Source organism: Podarcis gaigeae, assembly GCF_964106915.1.
Source record: "Podarcis gaigeae genome assembly, chromosome: W".
Taxonomy (NCBI): Eukaryota; Metazoa; Chordata; class Lepidosauria; order Squamata; family Lacertidae; genus Podarcis; species Podarcis gaigeae.
In genome coordinates, this window is record NC_139695.1 from 29,142,778 (window position 1) to 29,161,280 (window position 18,503).

At 49.1% G+C, this 18,503-nt stretch overlaps 2 long non-coding RNA genes across 2 annotated transcripts in view; one reads left to right on the plus strand and one right to left on the minus strand.

Annotated features, from left to right (window-relative positions):
- LOC310836100 overlaps positions 1-15,974 on the minus strand; it is a 267,356-nt gene extending 251,382 nt beyond the window's left edge. The window contains exon 1 of the long non-coding RNA XR_014559862.1: positions 15,666-15,974. This is a non-coding gene — a long non-coding RNA (uncharacterized lncRNA). The remainder of the gene's footprint in view (positions 1-15,665) is intronic.
- Positions 1-18,503, plus strand: part of LOC310836093 — a 382,060-nt gene that overhangs the window by 272,998 nt on the left and 90,559 nt on the right. The window lies entirely within an intron of this gene.

The following is an 18,503-nucleotide window of genomic DNA, read 5'->3' on the forward strand; positions in this document are numbered from 1 at the left end:
CAGACAGGAGTCTGTTGTAGGCCGCCCCTTCTGTGATGTATGTATGATGTATGGAGGGTGGTCTTGGGCTCCAGGGTGGGCAATTTCAAATGTCTATATAAGGACTTGGTTCGGGGTCTCCTCCTCCCTCCTGCGTGGGGGGGGGGTGAGCACCCTGTTGCAACAGGTAATAAAGATCTGGCTTACTAGCTGCTTTGCTTCTCAATATTCTCTGGTTGGCCTCTGTTATTTTCTCCTACCGATAGAGAAGCTACCAAAGGACTCTATATGGGCTCTGAGGTACCCCAGAAGGGAAAAGGTGCCGTTTTTTCCTTATAACACTGGCCCCCAGTCCCCACCCCCTTGCAGCTGACCCCTTGCTGCTCTCTGCTTGGCAGGGTATTGAGGAGGCATCCTGCTAGCCAAAGGAGACATGTGCAATTCACATTTGTAGTGTTCTAAATATGTACAAAGCAACCTTGCTGGGGGATGTGGATGAGGTTATCCCTTTCTCCCCCTGCCTTGGTCCCAACCCAAATCTTTGAAGCTGCTGTATTTCAAGGGAAGATCCCTTGGCCCCCCTGGCAGAGAGAAAGACTTTGACTCCCTCCTCCCAGCCATCCCAGCAGCCCTCAGGCTTCCCCTTGGCTGCTTCTAAGGTAATAAACAACCACCAAGGAATACCATGCCTACTCAGGGGCTCCTGGTGCTTCTCACAGACTCCTCCTTTCCCTCTGGAAGACTGAGAGTCTTGGCTACTTCGACAAAGGTAGCCAATTGCCGATTGCGGACGAGGCTCCTTCTCTGGACTCCAACTCGGCCTTGAGGACAGGAAGCCAGCCTCCTTTTTGCCCCGCTGCACTGGATCAGGTCAGACCGGCAGAAGTTGTGCCCACACGCTGGGATGGTCCCTGTGTCGTAAGAGAGTCAGGGGCAGAGAGGGGAATGAAGGAGAAGGACCCTAGCAATATCAAATAGATCGTATTCTGCCTTCACACCCTACAAGAAGGTCAACGGTGCCTTGGGAATTGATCCTTTTTCGCTGTATCGAATTGTATCCTTTTTGCTGTATCTTTCTCATTGACTTTAAGAATGGATCTGAATGTATTTTTCCTCAAAATGCTGTACTTTTCTAAATTGTAATGGTTCTAGGGGTTGCTCGTGTGTAAACCGGTGCAACACCTGGCTGGGTTGCCTGAGTGAACCTTTTCTGTCCGGACAGCCACCCACCCATGGCTGTCTCAATCGCTGGCAGAATCCGTCAGCGGGCGTTTCTTGAACTTCTTCCAGAAAAGAAGCTCTTTAACGCCTAGTCTCCTCCTACTCTCCCTGCGCGGAAGCTTTCTGCGCAAAGAGGGTGTAGGCAGCGGAGGACCCTTACTCTCCCCGCTGGTCCCTGGCAAGGAGTCATGGGACCGCCTCACCGATTCCCCCATCTGCCCCCCTTCTCCACTGGTGCTACGCTGATTCTCTTCCCCAGAAGATGGGCTGCCTCTCCCCATCCCGGGACGCTCTCTGGGACCCCTCCGGAGCCCGCTCTCTCCCTCCGGCCCTGATGGCAGTTCCCTGACATCCACCTCCTCCCCAGGACACCCCCCCCGCCCCGGCACGATTTTCCGATACCACCTCCTCCCTCTCCTCGGCCGACGATGCAGGGAACCCCCTGAAGGAGCTGTCATCATCTCCTCAGGGTTCAAAACCAGCCTCCCATCCACTCGGATCTCTTCCCGCTGTTTGAACCTCCCAATCTGATTCCTCTCCCTCGGACACCTCCCCTCCCTCCTCTTCGGAGGCAGGAATACCCACAAAGTCCCCTTCGTCATCTGTGGGTCCAAATTCTTCTTCCCAGAATCTAGCTAGTGGTTTTGGCTTATTTGGGAACAAACTGTGGAATTCTTCCACCATATACCCGTCAGTGATTGATTCAGCAGGGACCCACGTGTTTTCCGACCTAGGTTCCTCCTCCCAGGCTACCAAGTACTCTACCTGGCGACCTCGCCACCTTGAATCAAGTATTTCCGTGGCCTGGTTACAGTAACCCCTCCCTCCCGTCCCGGGAATTCCCGCCCCTCCCTGTAAGGTGAAAGTAGGGACCTATGGAACACCGGATGTATCTTCATGCTGTCAGGCAACTTGAGTTTAAACGCCACTGGGTTTATCTGCTGTATTACCTCAAAAGGTCCCAGCCACCTCGGCTGCAACTTCTTGCACCCTCCCTTTAGGGGTAACCCTTGGGATGACAACCACACCCGGTCTCCCACCCGTATGGCCTCCCCCTCCCGGCGGTGCCTGTCCGCCTGCCTCTTGTAAACTTCCTTGGCCCGCTCCAGGTTCAACCTGAGTTGCTGGTGTAAGGCCTCCATTTCCTCCACAAATTGCTCAGCCGCGGGTACACTCCATCCCTCCTCCCCCCACCCCGGGAAGGCCCTGGGGTGACACCCATAATTGGCCATGAAAGGGCTCATTCCCGTGGACACGTGTTCAGCATTGTTGTACGCAAATTCAGCCAAAGCTAATTTCTCTACCCAGTCGTTCTGTCTCTCGCTGACATAGCAGCGTAGGCATTGCTGGAATATACTGTTCGCGCTTTCTGCTTGTCCGTTGGTTTCTGGGTGCCTCGCCGTCAAGAAGCTCACCTCGACCTGTAGCAAGCTCATGAGCTTCCTCCAGAACCGGGTAGTAAATTGTTTCCCGCAATCCGAGATAACCCTCAAGGGATTCCCATGTAGTCTAAAAATGTGATCCACAAACAGCCTGGCTGTCTCCTCTGCCATTGCTGCATGTGAGCAAGCTACGAAATGGCACATTTTCGTCAGTAGCTCGACTACTACCATGACTGCTGTCTTCCCCCTTGACTTGGGCAGATCTGTCATAAAATCAATGGACACCACCTCCCAGGGCTTTCCCGGTGTAGGTAGGGGTTCCAGAAACCCTGTGGGGGCCGCCCTCTCCCCCTTTGCCCTCTGGCAGCGGTCGCACCCTCGTACATATTCCCGTACGTCTTCCCTCACCTTTGGCCACCAGAACTGTCTGGTGACAAGTAGCATGGTCTTGTGCTGTCCAAAGTGCCCAGCTGTTGGGTTGTCGTGGAGTTGCCTAAGTACCTTCCCCCTCAAAGTCTCCCCTGGTACATACAGTGCCCCCTTATAGTACAGTAGCCCTTCCTTTTCCTCAAACCCTCCATTGTCTTCCCTTCCGTCCCTGAGTTCCCTGATTTTCGTTTGGGCGAACGCGTCGTTTCTAGTAAGCCCGGCCAGTTCTCGTTTCCCAACCAATGTTCCCCCCCACACCCACCAGTCCTCGGGGATCATGTGCCTGGTCTCTGGTGGCCCCTCCCCTTCCATGTACTCCGGTTTCCGGGAGAGAGCATCTGCCCCTACGTTTTCCTCTCCCGGCACATATCGAATCTCAAAGAAGAACATGGCGAACTCCTGGGACCATCTGATCTGTCTCTGGTTGAGCACTCGCGTGGTCCGCCAGTATTCCAAGTTCTTGTGGTCCGTTTGGACCTGGATTTTGTGCCACGCCCCTATCAACAGATGTCTCCATTGCCGAAATGCCGCATAGATCGCAAGCAATTCTCGGTCATACACCGTGTAGTTTTGCTCCGACTTCCTCAACTTCCTAGAGAAAAAGGCACACGGCCTCCAGTTCTGCTTGGCCCCGGGCTGCAAAAGTACCGCCCCAACCGCGTGGTCAGACGCGTCCGTCTCCAGTCTCATGGGCTACTCCGGATCCATGTGCAGGAGCTGCTCCTCCGAGGCGAACGCCTTCTTCAGCTTTTCTTTTCTTTTTTTGAAAGATTACAAAAATAAAGGGAAAAAAAGAAAAAACAGAAAAATAAAAACAATTAAAAAACAAATCAATCCTTCCATAACTTATCTTTCATTTGCTTGTTTCCTTCACCTCCTCACACCTCCCTTTTTTGTATTCTAGTTCAATTAGCTATTTCAGCAAATCCTTTCCATCATTGTTTTTGTCCTAATAATTTATCTTAATATAATGTAACTTTACATTCTCCCTGTAATGGTTCTAGGGGTTGCTCGTGCGTAAGTTGTCACCACTCCTGGCTAGGTTACCTGGGTGAACCCTTTCTGTCACCCGTGGCTGTCTCAGTCGTGGCTGTCTCACCCGTGGCTGTCTCAGTCGCTGGCAGAATCCGTCAGTGGGCGTTTCTTGAACTTCTTCCAGCAAAGAAGTTCTTTGACGCCTAGTCTCCTCCTACTCTCCCTGCGCAGAATTCTTCTGCGCAGGGAGGGTGTGGGCAGCGGATGACCCGTGCCCTCCCCACTGGTCTCCGGCGAGGAGTCCTAGAGGCCCCTTCTACCCCCCTTCTCCACTGGTGCTACGCTGATTTCCTTCCGCAGCAGATGGGCTGCCTCTCTCCCTACTGGGACCCTCTCCGGCATCCCTCTGGAGCCTTCACTCCGTCTCTGGCTCCGATGGCAGTTCCCTGACATCCACCTCCCCCCAGGACCCCCTCCACCCCCGGCCCGATTTTCCGATTCAACCTCGTCCCTTTCCTCGGCCGACGATGCGGGGAATCCCCTGAAGGAGCTGTCACCATCCTCTGAGGATTCAAAACCCGCTTCCCACCCGCTCCGACTGCTGTCTTCCCCCTTGACTTGGGCAAATCTGTCATAAAATCAATGGACACCACCTCCCAGGGTCTTCCAGGCGTGGGTAAGGGTTCCCGTAACCCTGCGGGGGAAGCCCTCTCCCCCTTTGCCCTCTGGCAGCGGTCGCACCCCCGTACATATTCCCGTACGTCTTCCCTCACCTTTGGCCACCAGAACTGCCTGGTGACGAGCAGCATGGTTTTGTGCTTTCCAAAGTGCCCTGCTGTTGGGTTGTCATGGAGTTGTTTGAGTACCTTCCCCCTCAAAGTCTCCCCCGGTACATACAGCGCCCCCTTATAGTACAGTAGCCCTTCCTTTTCCTCAAACCCTCCATGGTCTTCCTTTCCGTCCGGGAGTTCCCTAATTTTTGTTTGGGCGAATGCGTCGTTTCTAGTAAGCCTGGCCAGTTCTCGTTTCCCAACCAACGCTCCCACACACACCCATCGGTCCTCGGGAAACACGTGTCGGATCTCCGGCGGTCCCTCTCCTTCCATGTACTCCGGCTTCCGGGAGAGAGCATCTGCTCTTACGTTTTCCTCTCCCGGCATGTATCGGATCTCGAAGGAAAACGTGGAGAACTCCTGAGCCCATCGAATATGTTTCTGGTTGAGTACTTGCGCAGTCCGCCCGTATTCCAAGTTCTTGTGGTCAGTACAAACCTGGATCTTGTGCTGCGCCCCTATTAACAGATATCTCCATCGGCGAAACGCTGCATAGATCACAAGCAGTTCGCGGTCATACACTGTATAGTTTTGCTCCGACTTGCTCAGCTTCCTTGAGAAAAAGGCACAAGGCCTCCAGCCCTGCTGGGCCCCTGGCTGCAAAAGTACCGCTCCAATGGCCCGGTCAGACTCGTCAGTCTCCAGCCTCATGGGCTTCTCCAGATCAACGTGCAGGAGCTGCTCTTCCGAAGTGAACGCCTTCTTCAGTCTTTCAAAAGATTGCTGGGCACTTTCTGTCCAGGCAAACTTCTTTTTGCTACTGAGACAATCTGTGATGGGCGCTGTCAAGTGGGCGAAGTTCTTGATGAACTTCCTGTAGAAGTTGCTGAAGCCTAGGAACCTCTGCACATCCTTCCGGGTTTTGGGGGCCTTCCATTCCAGCACTGTCTGCACTTTGCTTGGGTCCATAGCTAGGCCCTTGTCTGACAACTTGTACCCCAGAAACTCGACCTCTCTGGCGTGAAATTGACATTTTTCCAGCTTGACCCACAACTGGTGCTTCTGCAGTCTCTGTAGCACTTCCCTGACGTCTCTGACGTGTTGCTTCCCATTGTCCGAATAGATTCAGACGTCATCCAAAAAGGCCACGCAATTCTTGTACAGCAGGGGGCCCAACACGTGGTGCATGAATGCTTGAAAGCAGGCGGAGCCCGATTGTAATCCAAATGGCATGACTAAGTACTCAAAAGCCCCCAGGGGGGTGAACATGGTAGTTTTCCATTCATCCCCCTCCCTTATCTTAATCAAATTGTACGCTCCCCTGAGGTCCAGCTTGGTAAAAAATTTCCCCTGCCTCACCCGTGTTAAAATGTCGTCGATCCTGGGCATTTGCAAGGTCACGGGTTCTGACACCAGGTTTAACCCCCTGTGATCCACGACTAGCCTGGGCTGATTAGTCTCTTTTTTGTCCACAAAGAACACCGGACTGCCCCCCACCGCCTTTGATTCCCTTATGAACCCCCTCTTCAGGTTCTTGTCAATAAATTGCCGCAACTCCTGCATCTCCCGGTCAGACATGGCATACAGCTTACCCACCGGCAGCTGAGCCCCTGGGAGTAAGTTGATTTGGCAGTCAAATGGCCTATGGGGGGGGGGGTAGTCTATCCGCCTCCTTCTCGCTGAAGACTTCCTTCAGGTCAGCATATTGTGGTGGCACCTCCCCTTTTTGTTCCACAGCCAGCCCAGCCACCCTGGCCACTGTTCTTCTTGGGTTCTCCCCCCCCCCCCGACAGTGTTCCAAGCAGTAAGGTGACTGACCGCTGATGCCATGACACTACTGGATCATGCAGTGCCAGCCAGCTCATCCCCAGTATTATTGGGGGTCCTGCCAGTGTGGCCACGTGAAAGGCAATGGTCTCTGTGTGCCTGGAAACCCTTATTCACATTGGCGGGGTCTGGTGTGTCACTTCCCCCCTCCCAGAAGTTCCCTGCCATCGATGGTGGTCACTTGCAAGGGAAAATCTAGGGGCAGCAGGTGGAGTTGGTGCTCTAGAGCGAAGTCCCTGCTGAAGAAATTGCAGGAGCTGCCCGAATCCAGTAGCCCCTCAACTTTGACGGGGTGCCCATTCGGGAGTTCTAGCACCACTTCTATGGCTATAGCTCCCTTGGGAGGGTCAGGCTGGGGCACTTCTATTGGTTGCTGGCCTGGCTGCTGCCCCTGCTGTTTGGCAGCCAGGCGTTGTCGTTTCCCTGCGCCTGCCCTGCCTCCCCCTTCTCCTCGCAGCCAGCAGCCCCCACCATCCCTTGCCAGGCCTTTCTTTGAGGGCAGACCGTGGCAAAATGTCCTGGTCGCTGGCAGAGGAAACACTTCTTGGTGGTTTCCCAATCCTTCCCCTCCCTCTTGCGACCTTCACTGGAGTTTGAAACCTCGCGCGCGTGTGCGCCATCTATTTCCATTGGCTCAGCCGCCTGGGAAAGCTGTCTCGGTATTTCAGGAATGCGGTAGTCATGGCAACGTTCCCCTCTCACTTCGCGTTTCTCCTGAGTCCGCGCTTCCTGCCGTACTCCAATCGCAAGCACAGCCTTGGTCAGCTGATCCATCGACTGTGGGCGGGGCGCGCGGGACAACTCGTCCTTCACGGTTGGGGACAACCCCTCCTCAAACAACATTTGAATCGGTTCAGAGTCCAGATTCCAGCCGAGCCGGTGGATCAACATCGCAAAGCGCAACCAGTAGTCTCTAAGTGACTGGCTCCCCTGCTTGCACCCCATCAGTTCCCACCGAGTCACACTTTGCTCCACTTCACTGGAATACATCGCATTCATTGCCTGGAAGAATTTCTTAAGGTCCTTCAAGGCATCATTTTGCATCGCCATTAGGGGCCTGATCCATTTGCGCGCCCCATCCTCCAGATGCCCCACAATGTAGACTACCCTCTCCCCGTCATCAGCAAAGTCATTATGCTGCAGTTCCAAAGCGTACTCTATTTCCGTTCGGAACGCATTGTAGTCCTGGGGTTTCCCCCCAAACTTGTGTACCAGCCCCGGTACCTTCCTTGCGATGGGGGTGGGTCTGACCTGTGCATCCTGAGTCCGTCTTTCGTCCAGCCGCGCCGTCACGAGAGCTACATGCTGTTCCAAGTCTCGGTTCCTCTCTACCAGACTTTGCACTCCAGCTGCTTGCTCCGTCTCTCCGGCTGTGCTGGTTTGGCTCATCGTGCTGCCTCTCTGGGGCTGCGCACAAGCAACGTCGGAGACTGACGGATTGCTGTAATGGTTCTAGGGGTTGCTCGTGCGTAAGTTGTCGCCACTCCTGGCTAGTTTACCTGGGTGAACCCTTTCTGTCTGGACAGCCTCTCACCCTTGGCTGTCTCAGTCGCTGGCAGAATCCGTCAGTGGGCGTTTCTTGAACTTCTTCCAGCAAAGAAGTTCTTTGACGCCTAGTCTCCTCCTACTCTCCCTGCGCGGAGGTCTTCTGCGCAGGGAGGGTGTGGGCAGCGGATGACCCGTGCTCTCCTCGCTGGCCTCCGGCGAGGAGTCCTAGAGCCCCCTCGCCGATTCCCCCTTCTGCCCCCCTTCTCCAATGGTGATACACTGATTTCCTTCACCAGCAGATGGGCTGCCTCTCTCCCTACTGGGACCCTCTCCGGCATCCCTCTGGAGCCTTCCCTCTGTCTCTGGCTCCGATGGCAGTTCCCTGACACTCACCAATTAACCATCTATTTTTACTTAATTCTTTATAACATTTCTGCTAAAACCACATAGCTTCATTCCAACATCCTTCTAAAATTCCTTAATTTTACAATGTTTCTGTAAATAAACTTTAAATTTCTTCCAATCTTCTTCCACCGACTCTTCTCCCTGGTCTCGGATTCTGCCAGTCATTTCCGCCAGTTCCATGTAGTCCATCACCTTCATCGGCCATTCTTCCAGGGTGGGCAGATCTTGTGTCTTCCAATATTTTGCGATAAGTATCCTTGCTGCTGTTGTAGCATACATAAAGAAAGTTCTATCCTTCTTTGGCACCGATTGGCCGACCATGCCCAGGATAAAGGCCTCTGGTTTCTTCAGAAAGGTATATTTAAATACCTTTTTCATTTCATTATAGATCATCTCCCAGAAAGTCTTAATCTTTGGGCATGTCCACCAAAGGTGAAAGAATGTACCTTCAGTCTCTTTACATTTCCAACATTTATTATCAGTCAAATGATATATTTTTGCGAGCTTGACTGGTGTCATGTACCACCTGTAAATCATTTTCATTATATTCTCTCTTAGGGCATTACATGCCGTGAACTTCATATCTGTGGTCCATAACTGTTCCCAGTCAGCCATCATAATATTATGTCCAACATCTTGTGCCCATTTAATCATAGCTGATTTCACCGTTTCATCCTGAGTGTTCCATTTCAACAGCAAGTTGTACATTCTTGACAAGTTCTTAGTTTTGGGATCTAACAGTTCTGTTTCCAATTTTGACTTTTCCACCTGGAAGCCAATTTTCTTGTCCAAATTGTAAGCCTCCATTATTTGGTAATAATGGAGCAAGTCTCGCACTTTGTTTTTTAGTTTTTCAAAACTCTGCAGTTTTAATCTATCTCCCTCTTGTTCCAAAATTTCCCAATATTTCGGCCATTTGGCCTCCATATTGAGCTTTTTCTGAGCCTTCGCTTCCATTGGTGACAACCACCTTGGAGTTTTATTTTCAAGCAAGTCCTTATATCTTATCCAGACATTAAACAGTGCTTTCCTGACAATATGGTTTTTAAACGCTTTATGTGCTTTGACCTTATCATACCACAAATATGCATGCCACCCAAATACATTATTAAAACCTTCTAGGTCCAGGATGTCAGTATTTTCAAGAAGCAGCCATTCTTTCAGCCAACAAAATGCGGCTGATTCATAATAAAGTTTAAGGTCTGGCAGGGCAAATCCACCTCTTTCTTTAGCATCAGTTAATATCTTAAATTTTATTCGAGGCTTCTTGCCCTGCCAGACAAATCTAGAAATATCTCTCTGCCACTTCTTGAAACAATCCATTTTGTCCAAAATTTGCAATGTTTGAAACAAAAACAACATCCTTGGCAATACATTCATTTTTATAACAGCAATTCGGCCTAGCAATGATAGCTTCAGATTTGACCATATTTCTAAATCCTTTTTCACTTCCATCCAACATTTTTCATAATTGTCTTTAAATAAATTCACATTCTTGGCAGTCATATTAACCCCTAGGTATTTCACTTTCTTAACCAGTGTTAATCCTGTCTCCTTCTGAAACCTCTCTCTCTCAGTCACTGTTAGATTTTTCTCTAAAACCTTAGTTTTCATCTTGTTCAACTTGAATCCCGCAACCTGACCAAATTCTTGAATCAGTTCCAATACTATTTTAGTACTAGATTCTGGCTCCTGTAATGTCAATACTAGATCATCGGCAAATGCTTTCAATTTGTACTGTTTAGCTCCGACTTGTATACCTTTAACCAATTGGTCCCTTCTAATCATATTTAAAAGAACCTCCAGGACCGATATAAAAAGCAATGGGGAGATTGGGCAAACTTGTCGTTTTCCTTTCTCTATCTTAAATTCTTCCGTCACTACATTATTGACAATTAATTTAGCCTTTTGTTCTGAATAAATTGCACCTATACCATTTCCAAAACCTTGACCAACCCCCATCCCCTGTAAATTCTTCTTCATAAAACTCCAGGAAATATTGTCAAAAGCTTTCTCCGCATCCACAAATATCAAAATTGCTTTGGTGTTAATATTCACTTGTAGTTTTTCTAAAATGTTAATTATATTCCTCGTATTGTCAGACAAGTGTCTGCCCGGGAGAAAGCCCGCTTGATCTTTATGTATCTCTTCTACTAATACCTTTTTTAGTCTTTTATCCAAAATATCTGCAAAGATTTTATAATCCTCATTGAGCAAAGATATGGGGCGGTAGTTCTTAAGCTGTGTCTTCTCAGACTCTGTTTTCGGTATAAGTTTAATATAAGTTTCCTTCCATGACTCTGGTGCCTTTTCCCCTTCCAATATTTCATTGCAAACTTCCTTTAAAGGTCGCACTAACCATTTTTTCAAGGATCTATAATATCTTGAAGTCAAGCCATCCGGCCCTGGAGATTTACCCAATTGCATGTTCTGAATGGCACCTTCTACCTCCTGCTCTGTTATTTTGTAATTCAGCATTAGCTTATTTTCTTGAGAGATTTTTTGTAGTCCATTTGTTTTCAAAAATCGATCAATGTCAATTTCTTTCTGCATCTCTTGTGTATACAATTGTTTAAAGTACCTCTGGAAGCACTTTCTAATCTCCACTGGATTCTGTATATTCTTTCCTTCCACTTCCAAATTCGTAATGGTATTGAGTTTTTGTCTTTTTTTCATTTGCCAAGCCAGCAGTTTCCCACATTTATTTGCCGATTCGAATGTCTTTTGTCTCATCTGTTTAATTTTCCATTCTATTTCCTGGTTCATCATTTTCATATATTGTACTTGATATAACTTTATCTCTTTAAGAATGTCCTGCGACTTTGGTTTCACTCTCAATTTCTTCTCTCCTTCCTTTATTCTCTCCAGAATCTTATCTTTTTTCTACTAAGAAAATCTGTTATGGGCGCTGTCAAGTGAGCAAAGTTCTTTATGAACTTCCTGTAGAAGTTGCTGAAGCCTAGGAACCTCTGGACATCCTTTCTCTTTTGGGGGGCTTTCCATTCCAGCATTGCCTTCACCTTGCCTGGATCCATGGCTAGTCCTTTGTCGGACAACCTGTACCCCAGGAACTCGACCTCCCTGGCGTGGAATTGGCATTTTTCCAGCTTGACCCACAACTGATACTTCTTCAATCTCTGTAGCACCTCCCTGACGTCTCTGACGTGTTGCGTTTCATTGTCCGAATAGATCAAGACGTCATCCCAAAAGGCTACGCAATTCTTGTACAGCAGGGGCCCCAACACATGGTGCATGAAGGCTTGAAAGCAGGTGGACCCCGATTGTAATCCAAATGGCATGACTAAGTACTCAAAAGCCCCCAGGGGGGTGAACATGGTCGTTTTCCATTCGTCCCCCTCCCTTATCCTGATCAGATTGTATGCTCCCCTGAGGTCCAGCTTGGTAAAAATCTTCCCCTGCCTCACACGTGTCAAAATATCGTCAATCCTGGGCATTGGGAAAGTCACGGTTTCTGACACCAGGTTTACGGCCCTGTAATCCACAACTAATCTTGGCTGATTAGTCTCTTTTTTGTCCACAAAGAACACGGGACTGCCCCCCACCGCATTGGATTCCCTTATGAAACCCCTCTTCAGGTTCTTGTCAATAAACTGCCGCAACTCCTGCATCTCCCGGTCAGACATGGCATACAGCTTACCCACCAGTAACTGAGCCCCTGGAAGCAGGTTAATTTGGCAGTCAAATGGTCTGGGGGGGGCAGTCTGTCTGCCTCCCTCTCGCTGAAGACCTCCTTCAAATCCGCATATTGTGGTGGCACCTCCCTTTTTTGCTCCAAGGCCGCCCCAGCCACCTTGGCCACAGTCATCCTTGGTTCCTTCCCTCCCAGACAGTGTTCTAAGCAGTAAGCTGACCCAAAGGTGACCGACCGCTGATGCCATGACACTACTGGGTCATGTATTGCCAGCCAGCTCATTCCCAGTATTATTGGGGGTCCTGCCAGCGTGGCCACATGAAAGGCTATGGTTTCCGTGTGCCTGGAGACACTCATTCGCATTGGCGGTGTCTGGTGTGTCACTTCCCCTCCCAGGAGTTCCCTGCCATCGATGGTGTTCACCTGCAAGGGAAAATCTAGTGGCAACAGGTGGAGCTGATGCTCCAGAGCGAAATCTCTGCTGAAGAAATTACACGAGCTGCCAGAATCTAGCAGCCCCTCCACTTTGACGGGGTGCCCATTTGGGAGTTCTAGCACCACCTCTATGGCTATAGCTGCCCTGGGTGGGTCAGGCTGGGGCACTTCTATTGGTTGCTGGCCTGGCTGCTGCCCCCACTGGTTGGCAGCCAGGCTTTGTCGTTTCCCTGCACCGGCCCCGCCTCCCCCTTCTCGTCGTGGTCTGTAGTCCCCATCATGCCTTGCCAGGCTTTCCGTTGAGGGCAGACCCTTGCAAAATGTCCCGGTTGCTGACAGAGGAAACACTTCTTGGTAGTTTTCCACTCCTTCTCCTCCCTCTTCCGGCTTTTGCTGGCGTTTGAAACTTCGCGCGCGCGCGCCATCAATTTCCATCGGCTCCGCCGCCTGGGAAGGCTCCCTCGTCATCTCCGGAATGCGGTTGCCATGGAAACGTTCTCCCCTTATCTCCCGCTTCTCCTGAGACGGCGCTTCTTGGCGTACTCCGATCGCCAGCACAGCCTTTGTGAGTTCATCCATCGACCACGGGCGGGGCGCTCGGGACAGCTCGTCTTTCAGTCCAGGGTCCAAACCCGCCTCAAGCAACATTTGTATTGGTTCAGAGTCCAGATCCCACCCGAGCTTGTGGACTAACATCGCAAAACGTGACCAGTAGTCTCTGACGGACAGGCCCCCCTGCTTGCACCTCATCAGCTCCCTCCGCGTCACGCATTGCTCCACCTCGCTGGAGAACATCACGTCCATCGCCTGGTAGAATTTCTTAAGATCTTTCAATGCATCATTCTGCGTCGCCATTAGGGGCCTGATCCATTCGCGCGCCCCGTCCTGCAGATGTCCAACAACGTAAGCCACCCTCTCCCCGTCATCCGCAAAGTCATTTTTCTGCAAATCCAAAGCGTATTGAATTTCCGTTCGGAAGGCATTGTAGTCCTGGGGCTTTCCACCAAACTTATGTACCAGCCCCGGGACCTTCCTCCCTATCGGGGTGCCTCTGACCTGTGCATCCTGAGCCCGTCTCTCCTCCAGCCGCGCGGACAGGGTAGCGACATGCGCCTCCAGGTCTCGGTTCCTCTCGACCAGACCTCGCACCTTGGCTTCTTGCTCTGTCCCTCCAGCCGGCGCTGTTTGGCTCATCGTGCTGCCTCTCCGGGGCTGCACACAAGCAACATCAGGGACTGACGGATTGCTGTAATGGTTCTAGGGGTTGCTCTTGCGTAAACCGGTGCAACACCTGGCTGGGTTGCCTGAGTGAACCTTTTCTGTCCGGACAGCCACTCACCCGTGGCTGTCTCAATCGCTGGCAGAATCCGTCAGTGGGCGTTTCTTGAACTTCTTCCAGCAAAGAAGCTCTTTGACGCCTAGTCTCCTCCTATTTAAAATAATATTTATTACTTTTAAACCTTACAAAAAAGAAGAAAAAGAGAAGAAAAAAAAGAAGAAACAAAAAAGGAAAACACAATACAATACAATATATAAACAATGCACAACACAACATTAACACATTAGACTAAACAAAACAAAGCAAAAACAATTTAAAAACATACATCATACCGTTTCAATGCCCTAGCTTTCATTCCCTCATTTCATCGACCTCCTCTCACCTCCCTTTTTGTATTCCACTTCTGTTAATTGTTTCAGCAATTCCTTTCCATCTTTCTCTATTTTCTGTCATATAATTACCTTGACTTATTTTAACCTTATTTTCCACTAATACTATAATACTTATTTGTACTTAACTCCTTATAACATTTCTACTAAAGCCATATAATTTCATTCCAACATTTTTCTAACACACATTAATTTTACAGTATTTCTATAAATAAACTTTAATTTTTTTCCAATCTTCTTCCACCGTCTCTTCTCCCTGGTCTCGGATTCTGCCAGTCCTTTCTGTCAATTCCATATGGTCCATCAACCTGGTGATCTTCTGTCCGAGGCTCTTAACTCTTTTCCAAGTCCCTTCTGCAGATCTTCTTCATATTTATACATGCCCTTTACTTTGTCTTCTGCTGATCTTCTTCTTAATTTCCTTACTTTGATGCTGAAGAGTAGATCTCGGGGAAGCTCCAACCTAACAATGTTTTTATTCCTTCTCGACAGGTCAGATATTTCAGGATGTGTTTCAAAATCCCTCCAGATCTGAAGGTCCCCACAACTCCAATCTCCTCCCGACCCAAGTCCACATCCCAAAGGTCAGCACATCCCTGCATGAGGGAATCTATCCAACTTTCCTTCTCCAGTCCAAGCAAGGCTCCAATCCTCAAATTCTGACTTTCTCTAAATTCAGTCATAGAAGGCAACAACTTATATTCATCAAATTGCCTCTGTAAGGCTGGGGCTCTCTCCACTTGTATTACTTTAGGTTCAACAACAACTTTCTCCCTCGCCTTCTCCACAATTTGCCGTGTCAAAGTAGATTCCTGAATCGATTCCTGAATAGTTTCTGTATAGATGTTCATTTTTTGTTCCAAATCAGTCACTTTATGTCCCAAGTTATCAATTTTGATAGTCATCACACCTGTCTTCTTAAGGAGCTGTTCCAATGAAGCACTTATCTTGCATAATGCAATCACTAAGGCTTCTTCTGTCGACATTCTTACCAATCCAAGGTCAATCCCTGGTTCTCACGTTTTTTTATCTTGCAGCTGGAGATTCCCCCAGCTCGACTCTTGTAACAGTTTCAGAGGGTCCCTCTAGAGGGAAACAATTTCTATTTGAATCAATCCTTTTAAGCATGGTTCAAGCAATAAAATTAGTTTCAATTTTCAGTTACTTTTACTCCTTTTTAAACGCAGAAGGAAACAATGGAAACAATGTATTTCCCTTATTTAGCTATCTGTCAACAAACGTTTTATTCACAGTCAATGAACTTTCCCAAAACGTCAGTCTTACTGGCATCCCGTTTCCAGGTTCAGAGCGGTGGTAATTTATCTTTCTTCACTCTCTCTCCTGCAGGCTTGCCCGATCCAAAATTTAGCTTGCAACTTCTTTGCTTCAGTCTATTTACTAAAAGGGGAAGGCAGACTTCCTATTTGAAACCTCCCCGTTTCGGTACCAAATTAAGACGTATAAAAATCCAATTTTCCGTTCTACTCACGGGTAGTTGTTTTAAGATCAAATTGTCCACAGGAAAAAGTCAGCGCTCTCCAGCAACAGCAATGCGGCTTCACTCCGTGAAAGAAGCAGTCAATTCGAAGCACCGCGCCACTCACCCCACGTCGCTCCGGATCCCCGAAACTGGGTTTCCCCGCGAGTAGGGGAGGTGCAAAAGGTGCCAGCCGAATCCCACGTTCACAGGCTTCTCCCGCCTGTGATTTTTAGTGGGTCTCCGCCTTCACCGTGGCGGCCAGACCCAGTTTCCACAGAGCAAATTCCTCCCGATCAGAGGAATTCAGCCACTGCTGCAGGCGCCAACCCGGAAGTCCCGACGCCTAGTCTCCTCCTACTCTCCCTGCGCGGAAGCCTTCTGCGCAAGGAGGGTGTAGGCAGCGGAGGACCCTTACTCTCCCTGCTGGTCCCTGGCAAGGAGTCATGGGACCGCCTCGCCGATTCCCCCATCTGCCATCCTTCTCCACTGGTGCTACACTGATTCTCTTCCCCAGAAGCTGGGCTGCCTCTCCCCATCCCGGGACGCTCTCTGGGACTCCTCCGGAGCCCGCTCTCTCCCTCCGGCCCTGATGGCAGTTCCCTGACATAAATGTATCCAAATGTATCCGAATGGGTTTTTGTATTTCCCCCCAATCTCATCGCCTAGAGAATGTTCCTTAAATGTAACCATCACTTGTTCCAAATGTATTTGATTCAAATGTATTTAAGGCCCCACTTTTCCCATGGTGTCCTGTTGTGTGGTCGGAAAGTACTCTTTATTGTTTGATTTGGGTTAATGTCAGAATAAAAGCGAGTTCCTTCAAAATAACACATTCCTTTTTATCTTACCAATTTCTCATATTGTAAGAAGCGGAAGAAGAAACCATAGAGAGCATTCATATTTTCCTTCTGATCAATGAAGTCAAACGTTACAATTATCCATTTTAGAATGAGCACCTATAGGGAGAAGACAGATCTCAGTAAGCCAAAGCAAGGCCAAGACAACCAACCCCTTCTGGAATATGGTCAGCGTGTACAACATCTAGCTGAATCATCACCTGGATAACTAAGTCAGACTGGGGAAAATATTCTTCAGAACCAAGGCATCATTACCATGCTTTCCAAGTTACCTGAAAGTCACTACAACACTTGCGAGCACAGAGCCAAGATACAGCTGAAAGAAGAGAATCCTACAAACTTCGGGGTTTGTAGATGGTTGTAAAGGTTGCTGAAAGGTTTCTAGTTCACTAGTTGGAAACGGCTTCCAGGCTAGGCAGGACCAAGGTTGCTTTGTAACTGTTCCTGTCTGCCTGCTTGCTTGCCATCGTGCATATTTGTAAACCATTTCTGCCAAAATATCTACATCTGCAATAGTAGTTTCTGGAAGCAGACCCTGCAAGAGTGCACACTCCATGAAGTCCATATGAAGAGTGTTACGGAATGGGGGGGGGGGGCATATGAACGAAGTCTTACTCCCGAGTAAGAGACGTAGAGCCCGAGGCGATGACCTCAAAGGAACCCTGCCACACTAGAACTCCCCTCGCCCCGTCACAATGTTGCACCAAGCACCGCACAAAAGTCCAAAACCCCTAGAAGAAAGCGCCATTGCGCGAACGGCAATGGCGGTCCTTTCTCCTTTGTGAGGAGGAAGCTCCGCAGAAAAAGGGTCGTCCGTTACGGCGAAACGGAGACCCGCTTTGGAGACCCACAGGCAGCAAGAGCCTGTGGTCCTGAGACTCGGCGGGCACCAGGAGCGACCCCCAAATCGCTGAAGGAACCCCGTAAGGGGCTCTGGATCGGTGGAGGGGGCTGCGGTGCTGTGAGTCGGTTCACGATCTGCGGAGTGAAGCCGCGCTGCTGCTGCCGGTGAGCGCTGACCTCTTTTCCTGCAAAATTGGAGTTGAAAAAGCTACAACCCGTGAGTAAGGATCATATTTTATTGGAGATTTGAATTTAAACTGAATTTGGCCGAAAGCGGAGAGACGAAAAGCAGGAAGTCCGTCTTCCGCTCCCACTGAATATCAAAGCAAAGAGCTGGAGAGTGAAGGTAAAGAGAGACTTTTTGAGCTACTTGATTTGAGCACCCATTGAACTTTATATTAAGTGGATTTAGAGCTGTGAATGGTGGATTTTTTGTTTCTTATTGGCATGGTGACATCTTCTTCTTATGGGATTTACATTACAAGCAAGAAACCCAGGTGCTGGAGCTGCCTGTGCAACTGAACTGTCAGTCTGCTGACATGGTTACTTTGAATCTGAACTTTGAAACAATCTGAGAACCTGCTATTTTGAAACATTGAGAATACCAGCTAGCACTATTTGAAACACTGTCATTGTTTAACAGCAAATTCTGACTCTGCTGGGAACTATTTGTGAGGGCTTTGGACTTTGAATTTTAAACAGTTATTAATTGTACTGGACTGAATTTTATTTCTTCCTCAAAACTATTACAAACTCCCCCTAGAGGATTTGGAATTTACAACAGAGACTTTTATTTTACTTTCTATTTCCCGGCCTCCTGTATGACTGTTACCATCTGGGCCGTTGCTTTCTCATGGGAACTCAGCCTGACCTTGACTTTTAGATAACTTTGGAATGAGTGGCGCAAAAAGAAAGGGGGGACCAAGAACCAGACAAACAACTCTAACAACTGTAACTGCAGCCTCACAGGCACGCAGATCATCTGTGCCTACTTTACCATCTGAGGAAAAAGCTGCCTCTCTGCCACAGGCAGGGGAGGAAGAAACTGAGGAATTACAATTAGAAGAGATGGCCTCAGGAGCATCTGGC